This window comes from Plecotus auritus (assembly GCF_963455305.1).
Source record: "Plecotus auritus genome assembly, chromosome: X".
In the NCBI taxonomy this organism is placed as follows: domain Eukaryota; kingdom Metazoa; phylum Chordata; class Mammalia; order Chiroptera; family Vespertilionidae; genus Plecotus; species Plecotus auritus.
In genome coordinates, this window is record NC_137784.1 from 103,606,823 (window position 1) to 103,626,226 (window position 19,404).

Here is a 19,404-nt window from a genome sequence, read left to right on the forward strand (position 1 = left end):
CATAAATAGCACTGTAATCGATAACTACAAAAATTTAAAGTGCACATGGAACATTTATAAATATTGACCATATGCTGAACTATAAAATAAGTCTGAACATATTTAAAAGTATTAAAATTATTTATAGCATGTTTTCTGAACAGTATGGAATTAAACTTGAAATCAGTAACAAAAGATAACTATGAAATCCCCATAAGTTTGGAAATTAAGAGTTACAGTTCTGAATAAACTATAGAACAAAGAAGAAATCATCATGAAAACTAGAAGATATTTTGAAATGACTGAGAAAGAAGTTGACACATATCAAAATTTGTGTAATATAACTCAATCATGTGTAAAAGAAGATTTCAAAGGCAGAAATAAAAATCACCTGAAAAACAAGGACCCAAGCATTTATTCTAAGAAATGAAGAGAGCAAAGTAAATTCAAAGAAGATAAAAGGTTGAAAATAATAATTATGAGAGCTGAAATTAATTAAATAGGAACAAACACACAGTAGAAAGCAATAGTAGATGATTTGCATAGACCAATAAAATTGATAAACTCCAGATAGGAACTGGTCAAGAAGAAAATACAGAAGACCAAAATAACCAAAATCAAGAATGAAAAAGATGACATCACTATAGTTACTATAGACATAAAACAGCATAAGAGGATATTACAAAAAATTTTGTCAATAAATTTGAAAATTTCAAGGAAATGAACAAATTCTTAGAACTTACAAAAATAAACACAAGAAAAATGGAAACTGAATAGTTTCTAAAGAACCCTTCTACACAATGAAAAATATTCCCACAAAGAAAATCAGTCTCAGATGACTTTACTTATAAATACACCAAACATTTAAGGAAGAAAAGCTGCCAGTCTTGAATAAACTTTTCCAAAGAACAGAAAAAGAGGAAACACTTAACAATGTGCTTTATGAGGCCAGCAAAACCTTGACATAAAATTCTGACAATGATATTATAAAAAACAAACAAACAGGCCAATCTTACTTATGAAAATAGATGCAAAAATCGTAAGCAAAATACAACAAATCTAACATTACATGGCATAAAATAATACATTGAACAATTTGTGTTTATTTTAGGAAAGAAAAATTGTTTTAACATTTGAACACCAATCAATGTAATCATCACATATATGGAATAAAAAAGAAAAAGCATATGATCATCTCAATAGATAAATAATAAGTATTTGATACAATACTAAACATCTATTCATGATAAAAATTTATAGAAAACTAAGACTATAAGCTACTTTAATCTGATAAACATTACCCACAAAAGACACACAGAAAACATCATCATTATTATTTTTTGCAAACATTATCATTAATAGACATATTAAATTATTTTATTGAAACTGAGAAAAGATGACTATGATCATCATTTCTATTTATAATAATAAAAGCATAATATGCTAATTAGACTGGACATCCTTCCAGACGAAATCGGGGCTGGGAGGGAAGCCGGTGCTGGCAGCCAGGGGAAGAAAGTCTACTCTTGCATGAATTTTGTGCATTGGGCCTCTAGCATAACATAATTCTACAAGTTCCAGCCAGTGCAATAATATAAGAAAAAGAAAAAAAAGTATACAAATTGGCAAGGAATGAATAAAAGCCATCATCATTCAGACAGTATGATTGAACATATATACAAACATCAAAAATAATCCATATAGAAAGATTATTAGGATATGTGAATTTAGCAAGATCTCTAGATACTAAGCAAATATATATTTTAAAATTATGGCTTCTGGTTAGGTAAATGTGGTACACATATCCACCCATGACCACATCAAAATTACAGCTAAACTACAGGACAGCCATCATTTAGAACCACCTGATGTCTAGCTGAACAGAAGTCCAATAGATAAGGATATACAGAAGAAGTCACATCAAGACTGGTAGGAGTGATGGAAGTGTGGAACAGGCTGGTCCCACACCCATCTTCGGCAGATAATCAACAGGAGGGATATCTCAGCTGTGGAGGTACCCCCAAAAAGCAAGGGGACCCAGCCCCATAACAGGTTCCTCAACCCAGGATTCCAGTGTTAGGAAGAAAAGCCCCCATAACTTTTGCCTGTGAAAGCCAGCCAAGAATGTATAGCTGAATGAATTGGAGGGAAGCTGGACTCACAGGTGTTCCTCTTAAAAGGCCCACATAAAGGTTCCACAACTGGGGCAGTAGCTTGAAAGGCACCAGGGATATATGGGGAGGAACTGAATTATAGGCTTTGGGCAAGAACTGGAGAGGCAGCTTTCTCCCAACAGAAGTGCTGACAGAAGCTATTATTCCTTTGCTGAGCCTTCTCTCTGTAGGCACAGGAGGGCACCATATCTGAGTCTCCATCAACTTGGCTAACACTGTTTGGCCTACCCCAGTGATTCCCTGAGACCCCACCCCATCCAACTGTAGACACACTCAAGCTGCTTCCAGTGGCTTTTCGATATAAACAGCCTGTCTTGGCTCATGCTTCAGACTTTCCTAAAATCTCTCAAAAGTTCACAAATGCCAAACAAGCAGCATCTGGCATTGGCATGACCTGTACCTCTTGCTAAGAGGCCCCAGGCCTGGCACTAGTGGCAGCCAGTTTGAGTTCACAGCTTAGCTTCTCCTGGGCACCTCCACACCCAGCACAAGTAGCATCCACCTGCATATTGCTTTGCAGCTCATTCCAAGATGCCCTGGGCAGGGCACAGGTGGTGGCAGAACTTGGTCTGTACCTCCTGAGAGGCCCCAGAGACAGCACACTTAATGGAAAGTTTCAGACGATGCTGGAGTACCACCCATCCACTTTTATGTGTGACACATTCAAGGCCAGACTTGATGGGCACTAGAGCTCTGATGAAGCTAGTCCTGCTTCATGGGGTCAACCCCTACACAGCAGTTCTTCTGCTGCAGTTGCTGCCAGTCCTCACAGCCAATTGGCCAGGGGGTAAATCCCTCCCATTGACATGCCAACAGCAACCAAGGCTCAACTACAATAGCAGGGTGTAAATAGTTCACACAGGGGGGTGCATCTGGAGCACCCAGCATGGGTGAATGGGGAGGCTGTGCCACTGGGGCCCTACAGGACACCTTCCACAAAAGGAAATTTTACCAAGATGGGGAGATGTAGCAGCTCTACCTAGTAAATGGAAACAAATATGGGGAGGCAACCAAATTGAGGAGACAAAAAAAACCTTGTCCCAAATAAAAGAATACAAAATCCAGAAAAAAGAACTAAACAAAATAGAGACAAGCAATCTACAAGATGCAGAGTTCAAAACACTGGTTATAAGGATGCTCAACAAACTCACATAGAGAGACATGCAAAGGGTGAAAGTAAAGTGATAGAAAAATATATTTCATAAGAAGGAAAATTAAAAAAGAAAAATCAATACTTATACCAAACAAAATAGACTTTAAAACAAAGGCTATAATAAGAGACAAAGAAGTACTTAGCAATTCCTCTTTTGGGTATTTATCCTAAGAAACCCAAAACAGTAAATTGAAAAGACATGTGCACCAATGTTCATTGCAGCATTATTTATAATAGCCAACATATAGGAGCAACCTAAATGTCCATCAATAGATGAATGGATAAAGAATAAGTGGAATATGACTCAGCCATAAAAAGAATGTAATCTTGCCATCTGCAACAACATGGATAGACCTAGAGGGTATTGTGCTGAGTGAAATGAAAGAGAAATGCCTTATGATTTCACTTATATGTAAAATCTAAAAGACAAAATAAACAAACAACCAGAATGAAAACAGACTCAGATACAGAGAACCTTTTGATGGTTGCCAGATGGAAGGGGGCTTGAGGGATGGGTGAAAAAGGTGAAGGGATTGAGAAGTACAAATTGGTAGTTACAAAATAGTCACAAGGATATAAAGTACAACATAGGGAATCTATATATATAAAAGCCTAAGCGACAGTCTGACTGTTCAACTGGTAGCTATGATGCGCAATGACCACCAGGGGGCAGACGTTCAATGCATAGGCATGGAAACATGGAACAGCCTGATGAATCTCAGAGGGAGGGTGGAAGGGGGAGGGCGGGAAGAGATTAACCAAAGATCTTATATGCATACTAGAGGCCCGGTGCATGAAATCGTGCGTGGGTATGGTCCCTAGGCCTAGCCTGCAATCAGGGCCATCTTCCCCAGCTGCCAGCAGCCAGCTCTGCCCCCTGCCGTCACCCACCCTGGTTCCTGGTTCCCCATCTCACGATGAGAGCCTGATCGCCAGGGGAGGGACCAAGAGGTCAGCTGTTCCTGCTTGCTCGCTGGCCCCACCCCCGCCGCAGGTCACCCTCTGTGTGTGGGGCAACCAGCAGGGTAGGGGGCCTTGGCCTGGCACTGCCTGCATCCCCCACCACCCACCCCGGGTCTCCATTTGCCATCGGCTATTGGAGCCTACCAGCTGGGGAAAGGAACTGAGAGGTCATAGTGTACCTCATAGTGACTGGTCGAGCGGTCGTTCTGGTCGTTCTGCCATTATGGTTGCTGTGCTTTTATTATATAGGACTAGAGGTTGGTGTGGTCCCTCGGCCTGGCCTGTGGGGATTGGGCCGAAACTGGCAGTCCGACATCCGCCAAGGGGTCCCAGATTGCCAGAGGGCGCAGGCCAGGTGGAGGGACCCCACCAGTGCACGGCATGCACTGGGCCTCTAGTATAGTCAATAATATTCTAATAACTATGTATGGTGTCAGATGGGTATCAGTTTTATCGAGGGAATCACTTCATAAGTTATATAAATATCTAACCAATGGGTTGTTCCCCTGATATGAATATAATGTTGTACATCAACTGTAATTGAAAAATAAACATTACTTTAAAAAAGTTATTCCTTTATATCAATAGCACGCAATGAGAAATTTTGAAAATACCATTTACAATAGCATCACAATGTCATATATCTAGTAATAAATTTAACAAAATATTTGCAAGACTTATACTAAAAAACTGAAAAGTTATGAAAGAAATTAGAGAAGGCCTAGGTAAATGGAGAGCTATACCAAGTTCATGAACTGGAAAATTCAAAATTAAAGATGCCAACTTTTCTCAAATGTGTGTATGTTTGCACATGTGTGTAAATATAGATCAGCTAAAGAAAGAAGGAGAGTAAGGTGAGACTATGCACTCTAGCTAACAGCAAGATTTATTGTAAAGCTATGTTAATTTAGACACTGGATACTGACACAATGATAAATAGACCAATTAAGATAGACTCCTAAAACATATAAGGATACTTGATTTATGGTAAAGGTGGCACTGCAGACAAGTGGCAAGTGACTACTGTTTTAAATGAAATGGTTATGGGAAACTGAATATCCATTAGGAGAAAAGTCATCTCTACCTCACCCCACATACAAAATCAGTTTCAGATAAAATGTAGTAAACATAAAGCTACAAAACTTATAAAACACAACATAAGAAAACCATTTCATGATCTTAGTGTAGGAAAACATTCTTTAAACCATACATGAAAATGTTAACCATAAAGGCAAAACACAATAAATTGTGCTAGATCAAAATTAAGAAGTTCTTATCAAAAGATAAAGACAAATACATGCTACAAGTGGTAGGATGTGTTCACAGCACATATCACTGAAAAAGAGCTTGTATCCAGAATACATAAAGAACTTCAAATTGATAATAGAAAGACACCAACCTAACAGAAAAATGGCAAGAGACCAAAAGAGGTACTTAAGCAGGATATCCAAATGTACAAAAGCATATGAAAACATGCTTAATAGCATTACTTATGAGAAAGATATAAAATAAAATAATAATGAAATACCACTATGTACCCACAAGAGTGGTTTACATCTAAAAGATTGACAGTTATAAGTGTTGGTGACCATGTGAAGTAATAGAAAATCGCATATACTATAGGTTAATTGTGTAAATTGGCACAACCACTTTGGAAAACTCTTGGACATTGTCTGCTAAAGTTTGACATATATATACCCTGTGTCTCAGTGATTCCTCTTCTCAGTATTTACTCAACAGAAGTACAAGCAAGTGAATGCTCAGGAAAAGCTATGTGTAAAAGTGTTCATAGCAGAATTATATGCATTAGCCAAAAAAAATGGAAGCACCTCAAATATCCATCAACAATAGAATAGATAATTGTGTTAATCTTGCAAAGAAACAGTGGATCACAATGTAAATTGATGATCTATAGCAACATGCCATAATATGGATTAACTAGATGCCTGATGCACAAAGATTCGTGCAGAATGGGCCTTCCTTACCCTGGCTGCTGGCACAGCCTTTGCTCCAGCCTGGAGCTGCCTTTCCACCTTCCCATGCTGCCCAGAGGCCCAGAGTGGCTGGGGTGGTACAGAATGCCTGTGTCGTCGCCATGGCGATGATGCAAGCATCCTGCCCCTGGCTGCTCGGCACCTGCATATGCAAATTAACCTTCCATATTTGTTGGGTTAATTTGCATACTCACTCCTGATTAGCTGGTGGGCGTCACGAAGGTATGGTCAATTTGCATCTTTCTCTTTTATTAGTGTAGATTCCCCACCCCAAAATAGTGTTGAAAGAACTCAGATGTAAAATTATATATATGGTAAGATTCCATTATTAAAATTTTCAGAAAGCAGGCAAGAATCAGAAATCAGGATAATTACCTGGGGAGGAAGGATGGAGGAAGTAATAATTAGAGAAGGGCACAAAGGAGGATTCTGTGGGTTAGTAGCCTATATTTTGACTTCAGAGGTGATTAACAGGTGTTTCAGACTTGGATAATTCACTGAGCTGTACACTTACACTTTTGTGCATTTCTGTATATGTTTTACATTTTAATAAAATGTTAAGAAATTAAATGTAATGACCAAAAGAACAGAAACAGAATATATAACTTCTTAATCGGAAGAGGGGAAAAAAGAATGAATATAACTCAGTAAATCAAAGAAAAAACAGAAAGGGGGAGAAGTCAGAGAAAAATAAATAGTATAACTAGAAGACACAAAAGATGACTACAAGATATAATTCCAAACATGTAAATAATACCAGTGAATAAAAACAAATTGAACTTGCAATTTAAAAGAGAGAGACTCTGGAGCTGAGTGAAAATCTAGTTACATTCTTTGTGTTAATAAGAGATGTGCTAAAACATACTAATACAGAAAGCTAGTAGTAAAAGGAAAAGGGCATTCTAGAAAAGTACTAACCAACAGAAACTTGGCGTAGCTATAACATTATCAGACAAAATAGTTTTCAAGGCATTATTATGGATAAAGAGAATCTGTAATAATAAAAGCATAATATGCAATTTGACCGAACGGCTGAACAGTGGAACGACCATCTGGATGACCATGCTATGACACCTACTGGTACCGTGCCACCCAAGGCAGGTGGAATGCGATAGGTCGGCGGCCCGCCATCGTCCCATGACAACCCTGCAGAGGGAGGCCCAGGCCACCAGCCTGTGGGGCAATCAATCGGGGCCTCAATGATCACCCCAAAGAAGGAGACCCAGGCCACTGACTAGTGGGCTGTGGTGGGTTGTCAGGGCCTCCCTCTGTGGGGGCGATCCATTGCGAAGCCCCGGTTGGGTGGGCAGGGACTATCTCTTTGGGGTGATTGATCATGGAGCCCTGGTCAGGTGGGCGGGGCCTCTCTCTGTGGGGCGATCAATTGATCGAGGGGCTCCTGGACTGTGAGAGGGCACAGGCTGGGCTAAGGGACCCCCCTGAGTGCACAAATTTCATGCACCAAGCCTCTAGTCATTATATAATGATAAAAGGAATAATTCACCAGGAAGATGTAACAATTCAGACCCTGTAAGAAAATGTAGCTTCAAGATATCTAAAGCAAAAACTGACAGACTGATACTAAGACAAATTGAAAATTTCACAGTTACAAGAAGATAAAAAAAATTAGCGAGGATGTAGAAAATTTGAATAGTACAATTAACATCTTTAATATAATGGATATGTAAAGAACCCCAAAGCTATGACTATACAATACATATTATTTTTTTATTTTAAACATTTTAAATTTCAGTTTATGTTCAATATTATTTTGTATTACTTTCAGTTGTACATACAATACATATTATTTTATTTTATTTATTTTTAAAATCTTTATTGTTGAAAGTATTACATATGTCCCCCTTACCTCCATTGACTCCTTCCAGCCTGCCCCTGCCCCTGCCCCTTCCCCTGGACCTGCCCCAGGCCTTCACTACCCTATTGTCTGTGTCCATGGGTAAAGCATATATACAATACAGATTCTTTTAAAACACACAGAACACCCACAAAACTGATAAATATTAAATCACAAGGCAAAACTCAACAAATGACAAAGATTCTATATCATACAGATCATTCTGTTTCAGCAAAATGCACTAAAATCTGAAAGCAATAAACAAAGAGCAAAAGAAAAAATGCAGAAAAAATGTTCTTAAAAATAATTCATGCATTACATTACAATTATATTGGAAATTAGGAACTGAATAACAATGAAATGCTATTTATAAAAATGTGTGGGTATGGCCTTAAATACATTTAGTAGAAAAAAAGAAAAATTTAAAATTAATGAACTAAGTATCCAACTCAAGAACTTAGAAAAGGCCTGAATAATGAAAAGGAAGGAAATAATAAGGGTAAGAGAGGAAGCTAATGAAATCAGAAACAAAGAGACAATAGAGAATATCAACAAGACCAAGCTTTGTGTCTCTGACATGAATAATAAAATAGAGAAACCTCTGGCAAGATAGAACAAGAAAAAAAAGGAAATGATACAAATAAACATTAAAGATTAAAATATAAAAATAAATGAGAGAGGGCTATGAACAACTTCATGCCAGTAAGTTTGAAACCTTATAAAAAGTAGACATTTTTCAAGGGGAAAAAATGGACTTGAGAAGAAATAGAAAGCCTAAACACACATTAAAGACACTGAGAGTGGCCCAGATGATTTTACAGGTGTACTAGGTATTTTGCCAAATTTCTAAGAAAAAGATAATCTCTATTTTAAGCTATACCAGAGTTTAGGAAAAGAGGAAAGTCTTCTTGAATCATTTTATTAGACTACTATAATCTACTTCTAAAATGGAGTAAGAAAAGGAAAAGGGACTCTTTTATAGGTCGATCTCATTTTTAAAGATGGCTGCAAAAATCTATACTAATAAAAGGGTAATATGTTAATTAGACTGGGTCAACCAGACATCTTCCAGTCATCTGGCCCTCCTTCTGGACAAAGCCATGGTTGCGGGGGCCAAGGCAGAGGTGGTTTGGGGTGATCAGGCAGGCAGGGAAGGGCAGTTAGTGGTGATCAGGCTGGCAGAGGAGGGTGGTTAGAGGCAATCAGGCCTGCAGGGGAGGGTGGTTAGGGGTGACCAGGCTGGCAGGCAGAGGCGGTTAGGGGCAATCAGGCCATAGGCAGAGGGGTTGGGGCAATCAGGCAGGCAGGCAGAGTGGTTAGGGGTGATCAGGCAGGCAGGCAGGCAGGTGAGTGGTTAGGAGCCAGTGGTCCTGGATTGCGAGAGGGATTGGGCCTAAACCAGCAGTCAGACATCCCCCAAGGGGTCCCGGATTGGTGAGGGTGCAGGGTGGACTGAGAGAACCCCCACCCCCGTGCATGAATTTCATGCACTGGGCCTCTAGTTTCCAATAAAAGACCTGGAAATCAAATTAACAATGTACACACACACACATAGACACCCAAATATAGAAATTACAACCAAGTAGGCATGGTTTAAGTTTTGAAAATCTATTAATGTACATCATCATCGAATTAATCCATTTCACTTTAAACTCATTTCATAATGGATTAAAGACAAATGATCATCTTATATACCAAAAGAGTAGTATATAAAATTTAGTTCCTATTTATAATAGAACCTCTTAGCAAAATAGGACTAGAAGGGAACTTACTGAAAATGATAAAGGTGATTTACCAAAATCCTAATGTAAGCATTATACTTAGTAATAAAATAACAGACAGTCCCCTTAAAGATAGAAATCCTATAATTAACTAGTGCTTCTAATTCAGTGTTGTACTGGGAATCTTAGCTAGCACAATAAAACAACCAAAAATATAAAACACTTGAGCCAAAATTGAATATACAGTTAAATGATGAAATTAGAAGAGAGGATAGCAAGGTTGTTGGATACAAGATCATTACAAAAAACACCAACAGCATGTATCAGGGACAGCTAAATTAGAACATTTAATTTAAAAAAAAACTCATTCACAATAATAAATCTAGCAAAAATGTTCAATATTTTTTCATATAAGATTTTAAAAACTTTTTGAATTGAAGAAAACATACAAAGACCCAATCAATGGAGAGATATACTGTGTTCATGCTCACAAGCCTCAATATCATTAGAATGTCAATTTTCCTCTACTACTTCTTTAATTCAATGTAGTTCTAGTCAATATCTCAACAACATTTTTCATAGAGCTTGAAAACCTGATCCTAAAATCCATATGGAACAAAAAAGACTAAGAATACCCAAAAAAAACTTTGAAGAAGCATATTCATTGTTTTGTGTATGTGTTGTCCTAACCTAAATGTGCAATGTGCATCAATAGGAAAATTAATATATAAATTTTGGTTTATTCATACAGTATAAAAATATGGGTGTTAACTTGAGTACTGTAAAGTAGAGGTACATGCCTCAATATGGATAAACCTTAGAAACATAATGATGGTCCAACCAGCGTGGCTTAATGGTTGAGCATCAACCTATGAACCAGGAGGTCATGGTTCAATTCCAGGTCAGGGCACATGCCTGGGTGGCTCCATCCCCAGTAGGGGGCGTGCAGGTGGCAGCCAATCAATGATTCTCACTCATCATTGATGTCTCTCTCTCTCTCTCTCTCTCTCTCTCTCTCTCTCTTCCTCCCTCCCTCTCTGAAATACATTTTAAGAAAAGAAAAGAGCCTTAATGAAGAAAGAAATTCATATAAAATTTAAATACATACAGAACAATATATTTTTACAGATATATCCTTATTTGTAACTATATATATATATATATATATATATATCCTATCTAATAAAAGAGTAATATGCAAATTGACCATCACACCAACACACAAGATGGCTGCCCCCATGTGGACACAAGATGGCTGCCACAAGATAGCCAGCAGGGGAGGGCAGTTGGGAGGCACCAGGCCTGCAAGGGAGGGCAGTTGGGGGCAACCAGGCCTGCAGGGAAGGGCAGTTGGGGGGGACCAGGCCTTCAGGGGAGGGCAGTTAGGGGTGACCAGGCCTGCAGGGGAGGGCAGTTAGGGGCAAACAGGCTGGCAGGGGAGCAGTTAGGCATCAATCAGGCTGGCAGGGGAGTGGCTAGGGGGTGATCAGACTGGCAGGCAGAAGCAGTTAAGGGCAATCAGGAAGGCAGGCAGGTGAGCAGTTGGGAGCCAGCAGTCCTAGGATTGTGAGAGGGATGCCTGACTGCCCGTGTAGGCCCGATCCTGGTGGGATCGGGCCTACACGGGCAGTCGGACATCCCTCAAGGGGTCCCAGATTGGAGAGGGTACAGGCTGGGCTGAGGGACACACCCCCCATGCACGAATTTCATGCACCAGGCCTCTAGTATATATATAATGATTAAATTTAGGATAGTTGTTTCCACTGCAGGGACAGGAGGGGAATGGAACCACAGGGAATTCATTTGTATTCGTTAATTTTTGAAGCTAGGTTGTGGGTTGTTCATTATGTTATGTTATATGCCTGAAACATTTAATAATAATTTACAAGAGAAAAGAAATGAAAGAATCAGCATGAAACAACTGTCTTTAGAGACAGTTCTAGTGAATAAATTAATGAAGATATAACTTAAACTAACTCTGGCACTCCTCCACTCAATGCCCTCCCCACATACAAGTCACAACCACTATTCTGATATACAGTTTCAGCACCACAAATATCCAGGTGGGAAGCAATATCCTCATGAGTAAGAGAATCCTTGAAGAAATAAATTACTATGAATGGAGAAGCAGATCTTACACAATAAGCACTCCTCATTGTGAAATGCATCAACATTCTTACAATTGTATCCAGTTCCAAATGGAGTTTTTGGACTGATTCTAAGATGGGTGTGGGGGAATGACTAACCGAAAACAGATGCTAGTAATTGTGTAATTTATAAACATGATAGAAAGGATATTTGCTTTAATATATTGTGTCATGAATAGCTCTATTCTATGTGTAATATTTTCTATCTGGTTGAAAATACATTAACATTACAGGCTATGAAATATGACAAAAGAATTCTAAAATACAAACATTACTTCTGTGCAAATGTATTGGAAAAGAACATGAAAAATATAGGTAGACATTTTAAAGTTCTACTGAGACATTTCATTTTTAATAAGTTTCTTTATGCATGTCAACAATGAACAACACTTGTATAAATTGAACTAGGATACAACTGAACACTTCTTTGTTGCATGCTGACAAAGAACAATTTGATTAAACAGTAAATCCTTCAGAGCCTCCCTGAGAACCATTTCTCTGAGATACACTTTTTAGACAAAAGTTCCCAGTAAATTCTGTTATTCTTGGCACTTCAGCTGTGCCCAATATTACACAATGATAATAGTGGGCACTCCAAAATCTTAATTCTGTATATCACTTAGGTTCTAAGATATACATTTATGTAAATTTTTCAATAATATAATATGACATTCCAAACAAGGAAAGGACATGTTTGATGTAAAAATTCATTATAAATTAAGAAATTATTACATGCCCACTTGTCCAGCATCTAATAGATTCAGTTAAAAATCAAAGGAAACCATAAGGAAAAGAAATAATTGGGAATGAATGAAACTGAATAGAGACTTTCTGCTATAATACAATATTTAAACTTTAACAACATTTATTGGAAGAGTTTCCTGGGTTTGTCTGGCCTTGTTTCCAGGTTGCTGCTGCTGCAGCTTTTAAGTCCTTTTTGCTTCTTCAGCTTTTGAGCCTCCCAGAAAACCCGAATGCATGGAGCCTTTTTGGTCACCCAGCAGGTGGTGGGCTTTTTGGTTGTGCACAGGGGGAAATGTGTACTCAAGCCCCCACTCCTTGCACATCTTCTCAAAGATATTAGAGTTGGTATTACAGAAATTTTTGAGCATCTTTTTTCCTCTGGTCACCAGATAGTGCTTGGGGTTTCATCCTTTCCATGTTTCTGCATGTGTTATTCATAATGGCAGATCTGACAGTCAAGGCAATAATTGGAGCCTGGTGTCCTTAGGCTTTGCCACGTCCTTGTTCATCAATTGTTCTTGCTTGATTTTTAGCTCCTTTTTCTGGTTGGCTATTTCCAAAGGCAAGAGTATTTTCACAACATCATCGACCTTCTCAATTCCAGGGATTTTCTGGTAATCTTTGAGCAGTGTGGTGGGTTATCTTCTTGGCTGAGCTGGACTGGTTTCTAGATGATGGCTTATCCATGGGTAGCCCAGAGGATAAGACCTCAAGGAGGTGAGGAAGGTTCCAGTGATCAGAAGGAAGCCAGGCACACTCTCCACTGGTGGCCCAAGGACAGGGGCCTGCGTCCCAGTGGAACTCAGTGCCCTCCATGCCACCTTCAGCATGGTAACTTCTGTAACACAATTTTTATTGGGAAAACTATGAGAATTTTTTCATTGTTTTGTGTAATTACTGTGGGAAATGAGAGTAAGGAAAAAAAGGAAGTTGAGTTGGTAATATGGGCAGTGCCAACTTCCCAGTGCCACTTAAGGGCTGGGAAAGTGTATACCAGACTCTTCACCAAAATCAAGCAGTGAATCAACTAAGAATAATACATATTATTGAGAACAAAAGCCTGTTTACTCAGTATTGCTTTTTCAAATATTTGAATCATTTTTATTTTACTACTTTCAGCTCTTTCCATTCCTCAATGGTAGTCATTCTGCTTCAGAGTGGGACCACTATAAATAACTGTTCATTTTATAGAACATATGATCAAACATGCATGTATGCATACATGCACATACATACACATGTGCACACACTTTTTTGTCTCTATTTCTCTGAAAATCAATCAGAAAATATTAGTTAATAATGTAACCTATTTCATTGCATAGAATTAACTTTAATACTTGATTTTTACAAATATCTTGTTACGACAAAGATTTGGTTTTACTATAGCTATATATCACATTTTCTGTGTAAGAGGTGTAATAGTGTTATCTCTCATTTTAACATAGAAAACCTATGATATGCTCAGATGGTGTAGCTCAGTGGTTGAGCATCGACGTATGAACCAGGAGGTCACAGTTTGACTCCTGGTCAGAGCACATGCCCAGGTTGTGGATTCGAGCCCCAGTATGGGGTGAGTAGGAGGCAGCCAATCAGTGATTTTCTCTCATCATTGATGTTTCTATCTCTCTGTCCCTCTCCCCTTCCTCTCTGAAATCAATAAAAACAAACAAACAAACAACAACAATAACAACAAGAAAAAACCTATGATGCCCTGGTAGCTCAGTTGGTTAGAGTGTCGTCCTGATATGCCAAGGTTGTGGGTTAAATCCCTGGTCAGAGCACATACAATGAATGCATAAATAAGTGGAACAACAAATCTCTCTCTCTCTCTCTCTCTCTCTCATCAATAAAATAAAAAAAATTCTTAAAAAAGTGAAAACCTATGCATACATTTGTTCCCTCAGTGACATAAACATAACATTTGTTCCCTTAGCCACAGCATTACAATGGGTTTCAATATGTTTTAGTATCTTAACACCATTTTACATTTCAACAACAATCTGGTTGAAAAGATTACAAAATGTCAGCTACCTCTTTCTGTACAAATGGCAACACACAAGCAGCAGTAACAACCTCAATAACAACACATTCCATCTTATAAAGATCTTGAGATGAGTCTCAACTTATTGATGGATAAGAGGAAAAATGTGAAGGAATCTAGTATTTAAAGATCAAGAGTTGAATTGACTTTCAGCTTAATGTTTCATGGATAATGCTTATCACATGGCCTTGGATTTCCTTTATAAAACGGTGAACTGTTCTCTGGTATATCTGAACAAACCTGACAAGACATAAAATATCATGTCTGGCTTATAGCCTTTGGATTTGATAAAATAGTCAGCTGTTTTTTTCCAATATCTTGAATGTTTACTTTTGAATAAACCCTGTTCCTTTTTTAGCCAAATACAATATTCTCCCATAACTCTAGAGGTCATATTTTACTTAGCCCAGTGATCAGAAGCTGGAAGATTGAGGCTGAGGTGAACTTCTATTTATTTATGGTTCTGAAATACAAGATTGTGTCTTAAGTCTTTGATCATGAACCCAACACACTCGCCTGTCCAATAGTATCCCTGCTTGCCAAAGAAATCTAGATACTTGTTTCAAAAATGTTTTTCACTTGATCTGATAGGTACCAAATTGTAATGGTAAAAGCATAATCCTTAAGGATAAAATATTATCTTTATAAATTCCTGACCTTCCCTTGGTGGTAGGCCATGTGCTCTGAACTGATTGTTTAATTGTGGGAAAGTTTGTATTGGTCTATCCACAGCTTTTCACTTAGACTTTCTTATCATCATTGCTACCAATTTAGTCTGTGATCACATACAAGGGTAAACCTAACTGTCTCATCAATGTATCAAACTCATGTCCTGATCTCAATAAAACAGTGCTCTCATTTTGAAAACTATATACAACAACTACTAGAACATTATTACTACATTCTGGCTCAGAGTGGGAACTTAAGAGGTATTTATTGGTAAGTTAGGAACTGTTCTTTATATATGAAGTTTAGCACTCTTTTTGGTATGATTTGACATAATGTTGAAATCATACCAAGAAGAACTTTCTCTTTTTTCTCAGACTGATATTAGACTTGTTTTTCCTTATTGAAAAAAATTTGACATTACCTTTCTTCTCCCCAAAATGATTTCATGAATCCTCTTCATGCGCATCTAAAACTCCTGCACAGTGTTTTTCTAAGGCAATATACCTCACAGTTTAGCACTTAAAGGTCTGTGTTCCCTGAAGCTCTACAAATGATGGACTAAGAAATCTTCAAAGATTCATTCAAGACCCAAAAGGCATCTGATAGCATAGTTGAGTGGTGAAGCCAAAATTGTTTGTTGGAAGGACACTTCATGCTGACTAAAAAATTTACTCTGAATGAAAAAGAGCTTACAGAAATGTTTCTCCCTCATTCAGCACTCTTGCTAAGGGCTCTCCAGCTTTAGAAAATGAAGTCAAATTGGAGTCTGTGCAACACACAATGCTAGCAGTCATCAGGCAACCCTCTGCTTCTGTGGTGGGGCCCTGCATCTTTAATACAGAAGGTGTGTTCAAGGCATCACAGAGGCATGGAAAGAGGCTTCCTGTCAAAGACATGGGAAAGGGTTGCATGCATATTTACAAAGCTGCCATCGTTGCCCAGCAGACCATGCATCTACAGTTTATTTTTATCCCTATAAATAAATATGACAAGGAGAAAATAAATGTAAAGAATCCAGAGTCAACAAAAACCCTGTGCATGATGAAGACTAAGGCATATACATGTCCTTATATATCATTGGAATGCACATGTTAGTGAGTTAGTGCCATTTCATATTTAGTTTATTTAATTTATAATTTCACTCTATAGCAATCACAAAATTATTTAAAAAGGCTATATGTGTATTAGTATCATCTGAAATTTAAGAGACATATTTTATATGTTCCCCCAAAGCTGGCATATCCACTCCTCTAAGAATGAATAATGGAATAAAGAATTTGACTCTATGTCCATCCTTGTCCCACAATATGAACACTCCACTGAGGTTGCACTGTACTACAGGAAAGCTATGGGTAGGCAGTATATTAATTTAGATATATTTAGACAAAATTAAAGCCCTCGACTTACTTTCTATATATATCATATATATGGTATATATGGCTAGGTCACCAGCCCCTTAAACCTAACATGTTTATAACCTGCCTTTTAATCTCTATTTATAATCCTTTTTTAAAAACCCTAATTTCACTTTTGTTTACACCATGATAATGTTCCTGGTTTTTAAAACTAGGAACCTTGGCATTATGTTTTCACTTTCTTTTTCCAGTTTGCTTGTATATAGCCAGGTCTTTCAATTCTTCTGTTTTCAATTCCACCTCTCTCCCCGACGTGATCTCTTTCTCCCTCCACCCTCCTCCCTCTCAAGCTTTCCCAGTCTCTCACAGCACAGTAGTTAAGAGCCTGGACTCTAAAGCAGGATACCCTGGGCTGGAACACAGACATCCATCTTGGGAAGTCACTAAAACTTTCTGTGCTTTGGTTTACCATCTATAGAATGGGGTTGTTGTAAAGGATCAAATGGGTAAATATATATAATACTAGTAGCCCTGCGCACGAATCAGTGCGCCAGTAGCTCTCTGTGGGGCTTGGCCAATCTGTGCCTGCTGCCCAGAGGCTCTCTGTGGCCCAGAGTCCCATCCGGGTTCCGTGCCCCGGCCTGGCCAGAGGCCCAGTCATGGCTGGGCATGGAATGCTTGCCTCATCACCTGGGTGATGATGCAAGCGTTCCCCCCACCTCCCTGGCTGCTCCATGCCCGCTGCCCAGAGGCCCTCTGTGGCCAGGGTGAAATGCTTGCCTCATCGCCATGGTGACAAAGCAAGCATCCTCCAGGCCGCTCATGCTGTCCGCTTTCAGCGGCCGCCCCCCCCCAGCCCCCAGGGACTGGGGGACTCCAGCAGGGCTAAGAGGACTGGGTGCCGCCATCTTGTGGCTATGGGTGCCACCATCTTTGTGATGGAGTGATGGTTAATTTGCATATTACCCTTTTATTAGATAGGATGCTTACAACCGTGCTGGGCACATAATAAAAGCTATGTAAGTGTTAGCTGTTATGATGATCTGTTTCCAATATGCTTATCAGAGCCTTCATCTTGAGTCTCTCAAAAGCCTCCTTATTGCTTTCTCAAATGCTCTGTTCTTTCTTTCATCCCATAAACAACTAGAGGCTAGAATAATGGAATTTTAGGGCTTGAGAGAACAGACACATTCATATAGTTCAATGTCTCACTTTGACATACAAAGCTTCTACCTTTCTGCTATTTTCCCCAAAGTTTAGCTGTCGTTTCACAAAACCAGCCAATTCCAATTCTATTTTTATGCAATCATATTAGAAAGTAATTTGTTGATGTGAACTGAAATCTGGTCTGATCACACATTATGTGTAAAAATATTTCAGTTTATTATAGCACATTATTGTCCATCCTTAGCCTAGAAATCTAAACTCTTCCCAACCAAATCACAATCATTACACCTTTCTGACTTTAGCTTTCATTATTCCCCTATTTGCCCCCTTTGCTACCCTCAAATTTGACTACTAGCCCTGTCCTGGAATCAACTTCCTTTTCATGCATCTGGAGCTATATCATGCTTTCCATTCCTTCTTCAATGCCCTGCTCACAGTCTGTCTCTATCTGTCCAAATGATCCTTCAACTTACAGCTTGAATGACATCTTCTTCTGGCAACAGTCCATGGTCCATGATGCTCCAAGGCAGGGATGATATCATACTCTTCTGTACGCTTATAGAGCTTTGTTTACATATCTATTATGGCTGTTACCGCACATAATCTGTTACTGTAGCTTTTTATATATATGCATTATTCTTCCTACTATAAGGTGATGAAGGCAGTAGTTGGGTCTCAATCATTTTTCTCTCCTTACATTTCCTAATGCATGATAAGCACTCAATAAATACATGTGAGGTGTGGAAAAATGGTGGCAGAATAGAAAGACGTGTCCCGAGCCTTGTCCCGGGGCAGATAGAAAGAACAGCTGAGGGTCGCACAGGGAGTGTATGTTGGAGAGTTAAGGGACAGCTATACTCCAGGAGAAGGTGGAGGACTGCTGGATGGGGCTCCCCTGACCGGGCAGCCCTCACTGCTGCTGCGATCCCTCCCAGAGCCACTGGCTCAGAGGGGGAGACCGCGCCATCTTGAAGGGGAAAGTGGATGTTATCTGAAGCCTGAAAATCTACAACTGCGGCACCCACCGAACAGCTGCGAACCCCAGAGCACCGGTCCCCAATTGGTGCAAACACGCGGATTCAGAGGAGCTCTACACTCCACCACAGAAAGGTCAGATTTTGCCTGGGATAAGGTGAGGTCTCTGGTCCCGGCAGGAGAGAGAAACGCACGCACTGCGGGAGCTGGAGGACTGGGGGAAGTCTGCGCCTAGAAAAATCCATGGCTGTTGGGGCTGGCATGATCTGTGAATGTGGAAGGGGGTCCTCAGAGCTGCTAACAGAGGGGATCTCTAAAAAGCAACCCATTTTTTTTCTGACGCAGAAGGACAGCCTAAAAATTTTAAGTGTGCCGGCTGCTTGGACACAAGGAGAAAAAAGGGATTGTGCAGGCTTGCGCGCAGACCCAGAATTCGCACACTTGCACTTCCTCCTCTTTGAATCCTT

The 19,404-nt window shown here is 39.2% G+C and overlaps 1 protein-coding gene and 1 pseudogene across 2 annotated transcripts in view; both read right to left on the reverse strand.

The window, feature by feature from the left end:
• The window catches only part of TENM1 (teneurin transmembrane protein 1), a 1,003,294-nt gene that overhangs the window by 200,606 nt on the left and 783,284 nt on the right, over positions 1-19,404 (reverse strand). The window lies entirely within an intron of this gene.
• On the reverse strand, positions 12,842-13,368 carry LOC308239450 (small ribosomal subunit protein uS15m-like; annotated as a pseudogene). Its single transcript has one exon. The product of its transcript is annotated as a small ribosomal subunit protein uS15m-like (transcript).